The sequence below is a fragment of the Rutidosis leptorrhynchoides genome, chromosome 9, assembly GCF_046630445.1.
Source record: "Rutidosis leptorrhynchoides isolate AG116_Rl617_1_P2 chromosome 9, CSIRO_AGI_Rlap_v1, whole genome shotgun sequence".
In the NCBI taxonomy this organism is placed as follows: domain Eukaryota; kingdom Viridiplantae; phylum Streptophyta; class Magnoliopsida; order Asterales; family Asteraceae; genus Rutidosis; species Rutidosis leptorrhynchoides.
Window position 1 is genome coordinate 373,369,536 of NC_092341.1, and position 11,336 is coordinate 373,380,871.

The 11,336-nt window shown below is 32.8% G+C and overlaps 1 non-coding gene across 1 annotated transcript; it reads right to left on the reverse strand.

Annotated features, from left to right (window-relative positions):
* Positions 1-4,889: 4,889 nt before the first annotated feature.
* On the reverse strand, positions 4,890-4,996 carry LOC139869831 (small nucleolar RNA R71). Its single transcript, XR_011766407.1, has one exon. It is a non-coding gene; the product is annotated as a small nucleolar RNA R71 (small nucleolar RNA).
* Between the last annotated feature and the right edge of the window lie 6,340 nt (positions 4,997-11,336).

The window sequence follows — 11,336 nt, forward strand, 5'->3', positions numbered from 1 at the left end:
TTTTGTTTTGTAGCATATTATATTATGTCGATTATATGTTATTGATTACACTAGTAGCGATTTGTTGTAGATTATTAGCTTTGTACTTGAGATGGTATGCTAATTGTATTGCTAGCGTGTATGCGGTATATGTGTAAGTGATTGGTATGTTATATATATATATGGGTATAATTATTGCATTCACTAAGCTTTGCTTACCCTCTCGTTGTTTATCTTTTTATAGGCTCCGGCGTTGACGAGGGTAAGGGCCTTCGATTGGATTAGAGATCCCGCTTGTTGTTTAGAGGACGCTTTTGGGATGTGATAGCTTTTGGAGTTTGACTGAGATATGGGTAGTTTAATCCCAAACAAAATGCTCTAAGTGTCATTTGGAATTTAAACTAGTGCGGTCGAAACTCGAACTTTTGTATGAAACTCGTAAAACGGTCGATGTGGGCCCCGTTTTGTAAAACTCATTTTATTATCGAATCGTGTGAGTTTTAACTATTATAACATATTGCGAAAAGCGTTTCGTCTAAATATGTCGGGAAGTGGGAGATATTTAATTGAAAATTGACGAAATCGGACAGAACTGAATGTAGGCGTGTGCGCGATGCTCACCCTAAGGTGTGCGCGTGGCGCACTCCACTGTAAAATAATAAAAAAAATTATTACACGTGTTCGATTGTATATTGGGTTGGGTTGTTACTGATAATGCTTAAAACGAACATATATTTCATAGCATTATCCCTCAAGAAAGACAAGCTTTTAGTTGCAACTGTTCTATTTACAAGTGATATTCGTTTAAATAATAAAACGTGAAGACAAAAGACAGATTCCACAAATTGAAGACGCAAACGACCAAAAAGCTCAAAAGTACAAAATACAATCAAAGAGGTTCCAATTATTGATAAGAAACGTCTCGAAATTACAAGAGTACAAGATTCAAAACGCAAAGTACAAGATATTAAATTGTACGCAAGGACGTTCGAAAATCCGGAACCGGGACCAGAGTCAACTCTCAACGCTCGACGCAACGGACTAAAAATTACAAGTCAACTATGCACATAAATATAATATAATATTTAAATCATTCTTATAATTATTTATATATTATATTTATTTAATTAAAACGTCGACCAACAAGAAAATAAGAATTTTGAGCTGTCACCTACCACCATGCGATCGCATGGCCTGGAGGCACAAAAGCCATGCGATCGCATGGCCAACTTTTTCAGTTCACAGGCCTATAAATTTCGAGCTTTGGTGCACCATATATCCATCCTTTAATCTCTCTCTCAATATATACGTAATATATATATATTTATATTTTTATTTTAATTTTAATTTTAATTTCTAATAATAAGGGTATGTTAGCGAATGTTGTAAGAGTGTAAGTCGAAATTCTGTCCGTGTAACGCTACGCTATTTTTAATCATTGTAAGTTATGTTCAACCTTTTTAATTTAATGTCTCGTAGCTAAGTTATTATTATGCTTATTTAATCCGAAGTAATCATGATGTTGGGCTAAAAATATTAAAATAGGGTCATTGGGCTTTGTACTATAAATGGAGTTTGGACAAAAGAACGACACTTGTGGAAATTAGACTATGGGCTATTAATGGGCTTTATATTTGTTTAACTAAATGATAGTTTGTTAATTTTAATATAAAGATTTACAATTGGACGTCCCTATAAATAACCATATACACTCAATCGGACACGATGGGTGGGATATTTATATGTACGAATAATCGTTCATTTAACCGGACAAGGGAATGGATTAATAGCCACTAGAATTATTAAAACAGGGGTGAAATTATGTACAAGGACACTTGCCATAATTGTTAACAAAGTATTAAAACCTTGGGTTACACGCAGTCGATAACCTGGTGTAATTATTAAACAAAGTATTAAAATCTTGTTACAGTTTAAGTCCCCAATTAGTTGGAATATTTAACTACGGGTATAAGGATAATTTGACGAGGATACTCGCACTTTATATTTATGACTGATGGACTGTTATGGATAAAAACCAGACGGACATATTAAATAATCCAGGACAAAGGACAATTAACCCATGGGCATAAAACTAAAATCAACACGTCAAACATCATGATTACGGAAGTTTAAATAAGCATAATTATTTTATTTCATATTTAATTTCCTTTATTTTATATTTAATTGCACTTCTAATTATCGCACTTTTATTTATTGTTATTGTATTTAATTGCACTTTTAATTATCGTACTTTTTAATTATCGCAATTTTATTTTATCGCACTTTTATTTATCGCAATTTCATTATCGTTATTTACTTTACGCTTTAAATTAAGTCTTTTATTTATTTAATATTTTACACTTGGTTTTAACTGCGACTTAAGTTTTTAAAATCGACAAACCGGTCATTAAACGGTAAAAACCCCCCTTTATAATAATAATATTACTTATATATATATTTGTATTTTTATAAAATAAAACTAATATAGCGTTAAGCTTTGTTTAAAGATTTTTCCCTGTGGAACGAACCGAACTTACTAAAAACTACACTACTGTACGATTAGGTACACTGTCTATAATTGTTGTAGCAAGGTTTAAGTATATCCATTCTCTAAATAAATAAATATCTTGTGTAAAATTGTTTCGGATTTAATAGTATTTCGTTGTAAAAATAAAGCTATTTTATATACACCTCGCAGAATATCAAGTATTTTTGGCGCCGCTGCCGGGGACCAAAATCTAGCTTAAAAGCCGGAAGCGCAACGCTATATATAAAAAAAAAAGATTTTTATTTTTAGTTTACTTTTAAAAAAAATACGCTTTTGTAAAAATACGTTTTAAATATTCGAAAATATAAAAAGAAAAATATAAATATAAATATTTTTAAGAGCTTGTAAGTTATATAAAAATTTTCTTTGTCTTAATTTTATAAAAAAATAAGTTTTATTTAATTTATATAAATATATTACATAATTTTTTATTAAAACAGCAAAACAAAAAAAATAAAATAAAATAAAAACACTCGAGTCCAAGTACTGTAGCAGCCCAGTGTCTGGCCCGAAATCCTAGCCCATGCGATCGCATGGCCGGGTAGCTTAGAACTCATGCGATCGCATGAGCCCTGCAGACACGCCAGAATTGACTGAAAACTGTAATCATTACGGTTTTATTATTAATTATTTATATAAACCCTAATTAGGTTATTCTTAATTTATTAATTAGTTATTAGTTTTATTTAATTTGTATTATTTAGTTAAATTAGTTTAATTAAATTATAAATTTAATACTTTTATAAAATAAATAATATAAAAATAATATTTTTATAAAAATTGTACTTTTTACAACTTTTAGTATATTTTTATATTTTGTCCGTTTTTAATTGTTTTAGCGTAATATTTGTATTTTTCGCTCGTATTTAGTTTTAAGATATAATTTTTGCCATAGTTATTTTTATATCTAGAATTTTAGGCTTTGCCATAAAATCCCTTAAGTGCTTTTTCTTTAGACTAAGATTTAGGTGCTTTAGAATTTTGCGACGCCTTTTTAAGTTTTAGTTTCTTTTTAAGATATTGCCATTTGGGATATAGTTTTACTTGTAAGCTTTTATATTTTTAGACGCAACTTTTAGTTTTTAGTTTTTAGTTCCTTTTTAAGTTTCAACGCGCTACTTTCTTATTTTTATTTTTCGACGCCTTTTACCTATGTATCCATTATCACTCCAATTAGTAATCTCAATTTGCAATTTTAATTTTAAGTTAGTGATAGTAATAAGGTTGGGTTAGTCGAGTATTTTTAAGTTCTATAAGTCATTTTTTTATTTCTTATTTTTTGACCCCTTTAATTTTTCGATCTTTTCTTTTTCGACCTTTTTCGACGCGCTCTTTTTCTTTCTTATTTCTCGCAATTCTAGTTTTAGGACATAGACTTTTATTCTACTTCTTATCTAAATTTCTTAAAATTACGAAAATTTATTTTAAGTGGTTAAATTGATAGACATCAAAATTTTCTGGTTCGTAGTAATAGTTGGATTTGTACGTGGACCGGTTATTGGAGCCAAACAGTACTCAATTATATTGAGACCAAACGAATTCTGCCCCTCTGCTGTATCTTTTGGCTATTCGAAACGTGGGCAAAATCAGAAAAGTCTATTAATTGGATAACTTATATAATTTTTCTTTCCTTTTTAAAAACTAATAGGATATTCAGTGAATGCACCGAGCAAGACGTTCACCACCTTTTGTACGTTCACCACCTGTAACCAGATCAAGACATCTAGCAAATATTACCTCCGTTGATTTTTCTTTAGAATCGTCATCCAGTCGACCAAGTACTCCAATTCAAATTTCCGATAATCCATTTTTTGAACCCGACCTCACAATTGAGAATCCGGAGAATATTCAGGGACAATTCATAGATCCTGAACCATTAATTATTTCTCCGGAACCACCAATCATTCAAACAGAGATTGTTGAGGAACGAGCCATTAAATCAAAATCTTCTAGTGATTCAGATTCAACAAATTCAATTATGGAAAATCTGGAACCTTTAAGTATGGAAGACCGAATGAGAGCTAAACGCACTGGCCAAGGTCACGCAATTACTCATCCAGACATTAATGCGCCAGATTATGAAATCAAAGGACAAATTCTACACATGGTGACTAATCAATGCCAATTTAGTGGTGCGCCGAAGGAAGATCCAAATGAACATCTTCGTACCTTTAATAGGATCTGCACACTATTTAAAATAAGAGAAGTGGAGGATGAACAGATATATCTCATGTTATTTCCCTGAACTTTAAAGGGAGAAGCCAAAGATTGGTTGGAATCGTTACCTGAAGGGGCGATTGATACATGGGATGTTTTAGTTGAAAAATTTCTTAAACAATTCTTTCCGGCATCTAAAGCCGTAAGACTTCAAGGAGAAATTGTTACGTTCACACAGAAACTAAATGAAACTCTATATGAGGCATGGACAAGATTTGAAAAGTTATTAAGAGGATGTCCGCAACATGGTTTAGACACCTGTCAAATAGTACAAATATTCTACCAAGGATGCGACATCACTACAAGAAAAGACATCGATATAGCAGCTGGTGGTTCTATTATGAAGAAAACCGAAACTGATGCTTACAAAATTATTGATAACACTGCTTCCCACTCACATGAGTGGCATCAAGAAAAAGATATCGTTAGATCATCTAAAGCAGCTAGAGCCGATTCTAGCCATGACTTAGATTCCATTTCTGCAAAGATAGATGTTGTCGAGAGACGAATGGAAAAGATGACTAAAGATATCCACTCAATACGAATTAGTTGTGAGCAGTGTGGAGGACCACATTTGACAAAAGATTGTCTCAGTATTGAATTAACAATTGAACAAAGAGAGAATATTTCATACATAAACCAAAGGCCTGGAAATAATTATCAGAATAATTATCAACCGCCAAGACCGATCTACAACCAAAACCAGAACTATAACCGAAATATTCCATACAATAACCAACAAGGTCCTAGCAATCAACAAGTATCCAATAATACTTACAATCAGCAAAGACCTAATTTTCAAAACAAACCACCACAAACCGATGATAAAAAGCCGAATTTAGAAGATATGATGACAAAGCTAGTGGAAACTCAAACGCAGTTTTTCACATCTCAGAAACAAACGAATGAACAAAATGCTCAAGCATTTAGAAATCAACAAGCTTCTATTCAAAATTTGGAACAAGAAGTAAGTAACCTAGCAAGGTTAATAGGTGAAAGAAAACCGGGAAGTTTACCTAGTGATACAAATGCTAACCCCCGGAATGAAACAGCTAAAGCCATTACCACAAGAAGTGGTACAACACTTAAACCACCTGAAATACCTGTAACTTCTGATGCAACTATTCCTACTCCAAAAGAACCACAACCTGATCAAGATAAGGAAAAAGAACCGGTAGTTGAAAAGGTTAATGAAGATAATTGTTCAGCAGTGCTGTTGAATAAGATACCAGAAAAATTATCTGATCCAGGAAGTTTCACAATTCCATGTTTTCTGAGTAGTCTTAGTTCAATAGAAGCATTAGCAGACTTAGGTGCTAGTATAAATCTAATGCCGTATTCACTATACACTAAACTAGACCTTGGAGAATTGAAACCAACAAGAATAAGTATACAACTAGCCGATAGATCAATAAAATATCCTAGAGGGATAATGGAGAACATGCTAGTTAAAGTTGGTACTTTAGTATTTCCAGTAGATTTTGTTGTTCTGGACATGGAAGAAGATTCTCAAGTTCCTCTCATATTAGGAAGACCATTCTTAAACACGGCTAAAGCAATGATAGACGTGTTTGGTAAGAAACTGACCCTAAGTATAGAGGATGAGAGTGTTACCTTTTCAGTTGATAGAGCAATGCAACAACCGCAATCTGCAGATGATACATGCTATTATATTCAAACTATAGATTCACATGCAGAATTGTTAGAAGAATTTCCAGAATTACAAGGAACAAGAAAATGTTCTTTAGGAGAAGGAACTGAACCAATTGATGAAGTTGAAATGTTAGCTACACTAATGGCTAATGGATATGAACCAACAACAGAAGAAATTCAAATGCTAAAAGAAGAAGACAGATATCGATATAAATCATCGATAGAAGAACCTCCGAAATTAGAGTTAAAGCCACTTCCAAACCATTTGGAATATGCTTATTTACATGGTGAATCTGAATTACCTGTAATAATATCGTCTTCTCTTACTGAAAATGAAAAATCTCAACTCATTTCTGTGTTGAAAGCTCATAAACTAGCCATTGCATGGAAGATTCAGGATATTAAAGGAATAAGTCCTTCGTATTGCACACATAAAATCCTTATGGAAGAAGGTCATAAAACGTATGTGCAACGCCAACGAAGACTAAATCCTAATATGCAAGATGTAGTTAAAAAAGATATAATTAAACAGCTAGATGCAGGTTTAATTTATCCAATTTCTGATAGTCCATGGGTAAGCCCAGTTCAATGCGTGCCTAAGAAGGGTGGCATGACTGTTATCACAAATGAGAAAAATGAGCTTATTCCTACTAGGACTGTAACAGGATGGCGTGTTTGTATTGATTATAGAAAATTAAATGACTCCACCAGAAAAGATCACTTTCCCTTACCTTTCATTGATCAAATGTTGGAAAGATTAGCCGAAAATAGTTACTATTGTTTTCTTGATGGTTTTTCCGGATATTTTCAAATTCCAATAGCACCCGAGGACCAAGAGAAAACCACGTTCACGTGCCCTTATGGTACTTTTGCTTACAAACGCATGCCATTTGGACTTTGCAACGCCCCTGCAACCTTTCAAAGGTGCATGATGGCGATTTTTCACGACATGATAGAAGAATGCATGGAAGTTTTCATGGATGACTTTTCAGTCTTCGGTGATACATTTGAAACATGTCTAGCTAATCTTGAACGAATGCTTATTAGATGCGAACAATCAAATCTAGTACTTAATTGGGAGAAATGCCATTTCATGGTTAAAGAAGGCATCGTTCTTGGTCATAAAATTTCAAAAGAAGGAATTGAAGTGGATAGAGCTAAATAGATGTAATTGCTAAACTTCCACATCCCACCAATGTTAGAGGAGTTAGGAGTTTTCTAGGGCATGCCGGTTTTTACCGACGTTTCATTAAAGATTTTTCTAAAATTGCCACTCCTATGAATAAACTCCTAGAAAAGGATGCTCCATTCATCTTTTCAGATGAATGTATCAAATCTTTTAATATTCTTAAAGAGAAACTCACTAATGTGCCGATCATGATAACACCAAATTGGAATCTATCGTTTGAACTTATGTGCGATGCAAGTGATTTTGCAATGGGAGCCGTTTTAGGACAAAGGATTGAAAAACGATTTCAACCTATATATTATGCTAGTAAGACGTTACAAGGAGCACAAACGAATTACACAACTACTGAAAAAGAACTCCTTGCTATTGTCTTTGCTTTTGACAAATTTCGTTCATATCTCGTTCTAGCAAAAACGGTGGTCTATACCGACCATTCTGCTCTTAGATACCTATATTCGAAACAAGATGCCAAACCAAGATTAATCCGTTGGATCTTACTCTTACAAGAGTTCGATATTGAAATCCGAGATAAAAGAGGAGCAGAAAATCTCGCCGCTGATCATCTTTCTCGTCTTGAAAATCCCGAATTAGAAGTTCTAAATGAATCGCCCATACAAGACAACTTTCCTGATGAATATCTATTGAAAATAGATTATAATGAAATTTCATGGTTTGCTGACTATGCAAACTACTTAGTATGTGGATTCCTTGAAAAAGGATTATCGTACCAAAAACGAAAGAAATTCTTTAGTGATATAAAACACTATTTCTGGGAAGATCCACATCTGTTTAAAAGTTGTCCAGATGGAATAATACGCCGATGTGTATTCGGAGATGAAGCTAGTAAAATTTTAAACCATTGTCACACAGGACCAACAGGAGGGCATTATGGGCCTCAACTAACAGCAAGAAAAGTTTATGATGCTGGATACTATTGGCCTACAATATACAAAGACGCACACCTTCTTTGCAAATCCTGTGATGCCTGTCAAAGGGCCGGAAAAATAAGTCAACGTGATGAAATGCCATAAAATGTCATTCAAGTATGTGAAGTATTTGACATTTGGGGTATTGACTTTATGGGTCCATTTCTAAAATCTCATAATAATCTCTATATTCTCGTAGCCATTGATTATTTATCTAAATGGGCGGAAGCACAAGCTCTCCCAACTAACGATGCACGAGTTGTAGTCAACTTTTTAAAACGTCTTTTTGCAAGGTTTGGAACACCGAAAGCTTTAATAAGTGATCGGGGAACTCATTTATGTAATAATCAACTTGAGAAAGTTCTTAAAAGATATGGAGTAACTCATAAAATCTCCACTGCATATCATCCACAAACAAGTGGACAAGTTGAAAATACCAACCGAGCTTTAAAACGTATTCTAGAGAAAATCGTAGGATCAAATCCGAAGGAATGGTCCATAAAATTGGAGGATGCACTTTGGGCTTTTAGAACAGCCTACAAAACTCCAATTGGAACCACACCTTTTAGACTCGTTTATGGAAAAGCATGTCATCTTCCAGTAGAAATTGAACACAAAGCATTTTGGGCTTTGAAGACATGTAATCTTGATTTACATGAAGCTGGACGTCTACAATTAAGTCAATTAAACGATTTAGAAGAATTAAGACAAGAAGCATACGAAAATTCGTTAATCTATAAGGAAAGAACGAAGAAATGGCATGATAAAAGAATCAGAAGTTCAAAAGAATTTAAAGAAGGAGACAGAGTTCTTCTTTTTAATTCACGATTCAAGCTATTTCCTGGAAAATTGAAATCAAGATGGTCTGGACCATTCATAGTCAAAAGAGTTTTCCCATACGGAACATTAGAATTAATAAATTCAAATGGGATTGAATTTAAAGTTAATTTTCACGGAGTTAAACATTACATAGATAGTCCGATGGAAGTCGACAACGAAGTTAATCACAATTTCAATACCACAGCTAACTAAGTGTGGGGAGAATCAAGTCTTTAAAGGATAATATGTATTTCTGTTAGAGTTAGATTTTCTGTTTTCGTGTAGTTCTCGAAAATGGAACCCGAATGGTCTTTCCCTAGCAGACCCTAAAGAACTAGTCTTCTCCCCCCATTCTGAATTTTTATTTTTTTTAGGAAATGAAGACTTCCTGTGAACTAAACCATGGTCTAATGCTACATGCTTTGATCACTAAACGTAATAATGACACACTTCCGAGTGAACTAGTATCAGTAATCAGAGAAAGATTGGACGGAGTAAGAAAAGAATCCAGATGTGAAGATAATAAGTTACAATTTGGTAAAGGAAAATCAAAATTCGCAGCAAAAAGAAGAGCACGACACCTAGAAAGATGTCACAAATGCGGAAAATGGTCACATGGAGGTAAATGTTCAAATAATCAAACCTATTCAAACACCAAATTTGTTACTTTATGCAGAGACGGACCGTTCATATGTTTAGAAGAAAAACACTGAATGCTCGAGGTTACGCCTATGTAGCTATGGAAAATCAATTAAACCGACTATCTTATGAGTGGGATAGATCGTATCACTAAGAATACTATCTCACAAGTAAGTCTGTACAGTTTTTATTTTTATTTTTAACCTTTTGATAATAAACGCTAATTTGTTCGCTATAAAGTATTAAATTGGTATTCGATGAAATTAGGTTTGGCGACCGAAGTTATTGATATCATTCAAAAATTTATTACATCACTGCGAAATTTAACGTTTATTCTTAAGGTATAAATATCTTTAATTAATCAACCCAAAATATTTCAAAAATTCGTCATGAGTTAAATTAGGTCATGGAACCGAAATTACTTTACCGAAAAGAGGGGCGCATATTTTTGATAATATTTGATTGATTAAAGTGGGATAAAAGCCAAAAAGATTTTTAATTTTATTTTTACTTTGTTTTTAAAATTAATATTAAAATAATATTGTAAACTTGTTTAAATTAAATCAATATATTTAAAATTATAAATATTTGAAAAATTAATATAATTAATATAAGTTTGTATGTATAAAAACAAAAATATAATATAAGTTTGGTGTGAATTTATAATATGAATTTTTATTTAAGTTTGGTGTGAATTTTTAATTTTATGCATTTTTAAATTTAAGTTGTGTGAATTTAAAAACAAAAATTAACTTTATGCCGCTAAGTTAAAAATATAATTTTTAAAATTCATCGTAAGTTGAAGACTAGGTCTTTGAACCGAAATTGTTTTACCCGAGGGAGGGACGAGAACTTTTATTATCATTATTTTTAATCTTATTGAATTAAAGTATGCCAAAAATATTAAAAAACCCAAAAATCTTTACTTTTAAAAACCGCGCTTTAAATTGACAAATTTTAAATTTTTGTCGAGGGACGGACTAGGACAACGATCTGAAACACCCTCGCTCCTAAAGGAAAAAAAAAATTTTAGAATTTAATTAATTATAAGTTTTATAAAGTATAAGGTTTTATATAAAAAAAAATGCAAAAGTACTGTACCCGGGACCCCATGCGATCGCATGGACTTAGGCCTTTGTTTCCATGTGATCGCATGGGGAGTAAAATCAGGCTTGATACAAGCAGTCGCCTGTTCTGTTCTTCAACACACAAAACACACAACACATACGAAAACACTCCCAAATCACCTCTAAAATTCGCAATTTTCTACCGTAATTCGTCATTTTTCTTGCTCTAATCATGCCTAGATTCTCATTCTTCAGCAAAATGGTAAAAATTACACCCCTAAACTCTATAAATTCCTAGT